This window comes from Scaptodrosophila lebanonensis, unplaced genomic scaffold (genome assembly GCF_003285725.1).
Source record: "Scaptodrosophila lebanonensis strain 11010-0011.00,11010-0021.00 unplaced genomic scaffold, SlebRS2 tig00000089-arrow-pilon, whole genome shotgun sequence".
Taxonomy (NCBI): Eukaryota; Metazoa; Arthropoda; class Insecta; order Diptera; family Drosophilidae; genus Scaptodrosophila; species Scaptodrosophila lebanonensis.
This window is the reverse complement of record NW_022060565.1, coordinates 2649878-2657462: the sequence shown is the minus strand read 5'-3', so window position 1 is coordinate 2657462 and position 7585 is coordinate 2649878.

Below are 7585 nucleotides of genomic sequence, written 5' to 3'. Positions count from 1 at the left end.
TAATAGAACATTAAATTGATCTGTACTATGCGACTTTTTTATCAGTGTAGCTTTCTTTTTAGGACAATTTTTGTGTTGCTTTGCTCCTTTTTGCTTACTGCTAGTAAGCAGAAGAAGAAACATCATGTATAGAAAGAATATTAAAGAATATTGTAGTCTGTAGTCAAAGGTTATTCAATTGGTGAGCGTTTCAAACCACCGACGATGCACCTTCTTTTGTCAGTTAATGGACAATAGAAAAGCTGCCTGGCTTAATGTACCCGTTCGTATTTGGAAGCCTTAGAGCCTCTTCCACTGCTTTGCTAATGGCGAATACTTCCGCCTGGAGGATGCTACAAAGTAAGGCAACTTATTGATTCCTTGAGCTCCTCCTTCTTTGAGCTGTCTATGGTGGTGTTATGTTTTTGGATCGTTGATCAATGTTATTTGAAGTTCGATTGTACACTGACATATGAAATATTTGATTTGTTTAGTAATTTATTTGTTTATTATTATTGAGTGATTTTTTCATGAACCTTCCTAATATAATTGATTTATTTACATTATTATTAGTTAGAGCTAATATCAAATCGCAAAGTTACTTTATAGTCACAGCAAGAAGGCCCTTAACGCTTAAATTTAAATTGGAGATAAGCTTAACAATTGATTTTATATTTAAAGAGTTGGCCTCTGCGAGGAGGTGGTTTGATTTGTTTTGTTTATAAGAAAGTAATTTATTTGTTTATTATTATTGAGTGATTTTTTCATTAACCTTCCTTATATAATTGATTTATTTACATTATTATTAGTTAGAGCTAATATCAAATCGCAAAGTTACTTTATAGTCACAGCAAGGGCCTTCTTGCTTAAACGCTTAAATTTAAATTGGAGATAAGCTTAACAATTGATTTTATATTTAAAGAGTTGGCCTCTGCGAGGAGGTGGTTTGATTTGTTTTGTTTATAAGAAAGTAATTTATTTGTTTATTATTATTGAGTGATTTTTTCATTAACCTTCCTTATATAATTGATTTATTTACATTATTATTAGTTAGAGCTAATATCAAATCGCAAAGTTACTTTATAGTCACAGCAAGGGCCTTCTTGCTTAAACGCTTAAATTTAAATTGGAGATAAGCTTAACAATTGATTTTATATTTAAAGAGTTGGCCTCTGCGAGGAGGTGGTTTGATTTGATTTGTTTTGTTTATAAGAAAGTAATTTATTTGTTTATTATTATTGAGTGATTTTTTCATTAACCTTCCTAATATAATTGATTTATTTACATTATTATTAGTTAGAGCTAATATCAAATCGCAAAATTACTTTATAACCACAGCAAGAAGGCCCTTTATGCTTAAATTTAAATTGGAGATAAGCTTAACAATTGATTTTATATTTAAAGAGTTGGCCTCTGCGAGGAGGTGGTTAAATATTAAGCACTTTATTTAATATATTTAACAAAATTTGAGATTGTTTTTTCCAAACACGATTATAAAAATGAAAAGCTATTAAAACGATGGATAAAATCAATCAATGGAATCTGGCTACCTTACCTTGTGTGTAGACAGAGCGCTTCCAGTTCGGTGAGGGTAGTGGAGTACAAATGGCCATTTAATGCAAAAGCAGATGTTCCACAGAATGAAATGCCATCGATAGGTAAGTGAAACATTGGCCCAAATTGTCGTCAGCTTAAATAAGAAATCATTTTATTTGAAAAGTTTAGGTTTCTTGTTTTGTTTGGTTCTGCTCCGTGATGGGTTGGCCCGCAGCCGTGTTGCACTGTCAACAGCAGAAGTAGCAGCAGCAGCAGCAGCAGCAGCAACAACAACAAAACGACAAAAACAAGAGTCTAGAAAAAAGGCTAAAAAGCCAAAGCAACGATAGGCGCCAAGCAAAGCGGAGCACATGGTATGGCAACAAAGTTAAACTGTAACAATAACCAAAGTCAAAGTTTGTCGGCAAAGTTTTTTTGTTGCCTCTGTGTGCGTGTGCGTGTGTGTGTGCGTGTATTCGTGTGTCGCTGTCAGAACATCTACAGGATACAAATTCATTTCAATTGTTTATGTGCCTGTGTCTTAGTAGTGTTTGTGTGGGTGTGGGTGTGTGCGTCTGTTTTGTAAAATTGCGCTTTTTAAGATGAAACAAGTTTCACAAGGCGCTGCTTGTGCTGTTGTTGTTGTTGTTGCTGTTGTTGCTGTTGTTGCCAGGGTCCGCGCGGGGTGAGACGCCACCAGGGATTTGGCCATATATACCTGCAGCTTTGACTTCACTTTCCGCATTGTTGTTGTTGCTCTCGGCTTGTTGTTTTTCGTTTTTGTTTTTTGTTTTGTTTTTGCTGTTGTTGCAAAACAAACAAAAGTAGCAGCGAAATGCCAAAAAAATGCAAATAAAACTTTCTTCTCACAGTGGTTTAACGTAATGTTTTAGCAGCTCAACCAGGCAACCTCAACTTCCCAGCCCCGGCCAACGACAATCGTGCCAACGCAATTCGTGTGTCCCGGTTCTTCCTACAGCTGCTGTTGTTGTTATTATTATACTCTGTAAATGAAATGTACAAGAGTATATTAGCTGAAAAAGGCGTGGCAGACCCCACAAAGTATATATTCTTGATCAGCATGATAAGACGAGTCGATCTAGCCCTGTCTGTCTGTCCGTCTGTCCGTCCGTATGAACACCTGGATCTCAGAGACTATAAGAGCTAGAGACACCAAACTTTGCACAAAGATGCCTTATGTGTGCACGCTGTAAAAGTTTGTTTTATTTTTTTATTATTCTATTTTATTATTCTACACATATGTACAGAATAGTTGGGACATCCGACTTTAGCTTCCTTACTTGTTGCTACTATAGAATAGTGCTTGGGCAGACAATAAAGACTAGACTGAGTCAAAGTGGAGCAATTTGAATTTAACTCAAATGCAGTGCACTGAAAATGAAAGCGAACTCTCCTCTCGTCTCGTCTTGCCTCGTCTCTAATCTCTCTTTTTTTGCCATTCTTTAATATACTTATTTGTTTCTATACCCTACGAATACAAATTTTATTCACCCGCGCATCACAAGAACTAATTTATTTATTAGAAAATCATAAGCAAGCAAAGGTGTATTTTAAAGTACTGTATTTAAAGTACTAGCGGATTGATTATACGAGTTCATTATAATTCGAACACAGAACCCGAAAGGGAGGGTGAAGTGCAAAATTTGTGCAGCGCTCAAGATGTAGAGGCCGGATATTTCTTGTGGGTCTAGAATAAGGTGTATTTTATGATTTTTGCATGACATAGAAATTAAATGTCTGCAAACCACATGCTTTTTCAAGTGGGCTTCTGCTCTAAAATCGTTTGTGTTAATGCCTCTGACCAAGGGAGTATGAAGGAGTTACTCTTCCCCCTATGTCTCTCTTAGTTGAATGTTCTCTTTATCAGTTAAAGGCCATATGAGTGCTACACTGATCTCTCAGTTTCCAGCGTATATATCGCAAATAGTCAGCCTTAAATTGCAATAAGACATATGTTCAAGTTGAGACAAGACAAGATGTAGCGCTTGGCCAGATTTAAAGCATTTTTAAATTCAATTCAAAGGATAAACTCAGTTAAAGCAATTATTTAAAAAACGCATACTTTAATGAGGTTTTTCCTGAGTTTCTGCTTAATTCATTGTCGGTGAACAAAATTAATTAATTTGAGATTTGTGTTAAAGTTTGTTTTAGCTAACACTTTTTTTTAGATAAGTACTTTTGCTATCAAAGAATTGTTCATATCAAACAATATACGCTAATTTTATTACTTAACTTACGTCTGTCTCATATATTGAATCTAAAGAGTATAATTACAGCGACATCAAATAAAAAAAGCCTACATATACATTTTGGTATTTGAATAAAAAGCTAAGTTACAAAAATAATGTGTGCCTCTGTGCAATAATATTGCGGATCCATTTGAGCATTTCCAATATTTTCTAATACCTAATAAAACATTTGCCAGTTACTCTTCTACTTCTCTCTCTACACTGTGCTTATCCGCAGGCAGCTTAATGCTTAGGCAAATGAATAAAGTCTCAAGGAAGTCGATTGTTTTGGCAGCGGCCAGTAACATGGAGTTTGTGAAGGGAGTTATGTATATCTTCGAAGAAGCCCAACAGCTGCTAAAACAAGTGCTTCAGTGCTTGGAGTAGGAACTACATTTTAGGAAAAACATAAAAAAACTTAATTAAACAATTTGCTGTACGAATTTGCAATAGAATAAAGCACAATAAAACAAAACGAAATAAAATATAACAAAACAAAACAAAACAGACAAAGCACAACAAAAAGCTCAAATTTATTCCAATTAACGAAGCCGCAAAAACAAAATGGTGCATGGTGTGCCTTGTAAACCTTATCAACCACCTACACACACAGATCTGCATGTGAACACATTTTACATAAACAGTGTGTGTGTGTGTGTGTGTGTGTGTGTGTGTGTGTGTGTGTGTTGGTGTTGGTGTGTCGGAAGAGTGGCAGAGTTGAGCCGGCATAGCTTTCGAAAGCACTGAAATGCATCAAAGAGCCAGACAAACTTTTACGGGCTATGGAATGATGCTCAACTACAAGTACTAATATTTTGAATAGATACGCATTTAAAAATTTAAAAACCGTTTTATATGTATTTGTATGTACGATGTATGTGCGTGCAAAAAATTACAATGAAATTATTACAAAAAACACCTTTTCAGCTTATAAACGCGACTTTTGAAATGCGAGTTGAAGTAAAATGACTAAGTCTAATTACATTTAAGTCCATTCATTGATTTAACTGACTTCAAAGTGCATTATAATTATACTACAATAATTATACTACATAACATATGTGTAATTGTAATCAGTTACCAAATAATTGCGACCATTGCTTTACAAGCAGGACAACAACTGTTAGGCATGTATATAGTTTTTAAAATTTGCCAATATTCACGAATGTCTCACTTTAGTTGGCATGATTTAAAAAAAAAGCTTTTTTCTGATGTTTTTTAGCACAAAAGATAACTAAAAAGAGTGAAACTAATACTATATTCGAATTCTTAGTTTTTAGATGACTTTCTAATCCGAAATCAAGGCCTGCATTCAGAGAGACGAACGGGTACAAGGTGTAAAATTAACATTTAAATGCTCTTAAAATGGATATGTTTCGGTATTAGAGTTTCTTTTTGTTTCCCTAAATCAAATTGGATATCTAAAAAGTATGTTAACCATTTTGAAACTATTATTTGTGGAATACGAAGCAAGTGGTTATTGATTCCAACAATGTGTCCTTTTTTGAGAAATGTAAATAATACCTAAATCGTCTTTTCGGGTTTTGTGCTTAATCTACAAGTATAATGAATATTTTCACCTTCTCTTCAGCCTCTCTTTTCAGCCATCTCTGGAATCTCTGACCAAAAACAGCTGAGAAACGGTCTGAGATTCCATTTTATTTCTTTTTTAAAATTAGCTTTAAAGTAATTCTAAGCTTCTTCTATCTGTTAAGTTTTTTTCATTTTATATTGGTAGATCTATTGACAGTTCTGTCCATACTTGCCTGGGAGTAGGGGCGTAGCTATCCGAAAGGCAAATAATATTCCCCCAATTTTTTTTTATTTATTTATTATTATTTTTATTTATTTATTTAATATATCAAGAAATAATGCTGTCCACAATTTTTACTAATATTTAAAATAACTATACAATAATGTCTGTTTATGCCTCGGACACGTTGGGGGAGTTTTATTTGCCATTTCGCAAATTAGATATTATTGTAATTTGATTAGAGTTTTCCTACTTAGGCTTTCCTAGCTTATAAGGTTTTTCTTTTATAAGTAATTTTATATGTTGTTTTCCTATGTCAATGTTTGTTGATAGAACATAAATAAATAAATAAATACAAAAATAAAATTGTATTTGACTTCGGTGAAGAGAAATAAAGAGCTGTGATTTGTTTAATAGTTTGCAGAGAACAAGGGAATTATTGGCTTGCTGCTTGCTTTGGCGGTAGTTATTATTTGGAATTTGTTTCCCATTTTTGGTTTCCTTTACTTCTTAGTTTTGGAAAAAACCTGCTCGGTCAATCATCAGTAGTCCAGCAATGTTAGCCCTCAGAATTCTCAGAATCAGCAATTCGAGTCTGGGCAAGACTCTAAGATGCAGAGAGGTGAACTGCTAAGCCGCAAATTGTTATAGAATATGTTTAATTATATAAATATCAGACAAGAGTGTTACATGGCATATTCAAAAGATTTATTTATATTGTGGTATTAAGTATGAGAGTAAATAATAAAGCGTTCCTTAAGGTACTTGTGGGAACACATGACCATTTGAATTGGCACTGGCAGAGAGATAAATGGCTTGGAGAGCTCACTTCCTTGCTGGCAGAAACAATTGTGCTGAAAACGTAAGCCCTTTTTCTGGGATTTGTGTAAATACTTATAGTATGAGTGTAAGTTGAAAATATTCCCCAACACCAACCCCAACCCAAACCCCCACGTCCATCTCCAGTACCCACCTCCCATATCCGAATCGAGCCAGGCAACTTATAAAAATTTCTACACATGATTTCGCTTTATTGCTTTATGGGTCTGCACTTGTGCGGCTCTCTGTGTGTGTCTCGTCTGCTTGCCAGTTATAAATATTTCAAAGTTCATCCATGCCCCATGGCTGATGCTGTTGTAACTTTGACACTATGTGTGACTTGACTTTGGCTTTGCCTTCAGCTGAATCAGGCATCGCATCAGGCGCCCTGCGTCCGACTCCCCAGTGGCACGCACACGCTTACGCCCTGCGTGTCGCGCTCCTGGGGGCAATACGGGTGATTGCAGCGTTTACCTTGGCGCGCGATGCGAAATTTTTATGATGAGGACGACCCTCCTCCCTATCCCCAAGTCCTTCAGGCATACGATGTGCTTTTTACGGCGCATTTTATTTGCAGCTGCTTTGATTTTTTTCCTTCTTGTTCTTTTTTTGTTTTTTGTTTTTTTTTTGCGCGCAGTTTCACGCTCACAAATGTAAAACTTTCACTATAACAGTTTACACGATTTTTTTGCTGCGCTAGTTTTATTTATTTATTTATGTTTTTGTTGCCTGCTGCCTGGAAATGCCCAGGGGAGAGGAAGCGGGCGACAGCAACAACAACAGCAACAACAACAATAACCACAAGTGCTTGGCAAACAATGCGCCGCGAAGTGGCGGTGAGGAGGACTGTTGGTGATATGACCCCATAATAACTTTTGATGATCTTTTGCATGCGCGTGCTGAGAATTGTCAATAAATAAACAATTTTGACGCTCTAAAAATGCACATGAAATCTTCTTGTGGCTCACAGGATCTATCCCCAGTCCATCCCCCCTCCCCACACGACCAACCCACATTATGCTCCTTTGCCATGTGTTGGCAGTGAAATGATGAGCGCGTTAACACCAATCTCGTTGTCTATGAGTATCCTGTCGGCCATATGGATTGGCAGAGCTTTGCACGGACGCTTTAAAGTGCGGATGGAAACAATGTTTAATAGCTGGGACTGTAATCATTAAAAGTGTTGCAATTACAAAATAATGTTTATATAATGATTAATTTTTAGTTTTAATTTTCAACTTAACTAATC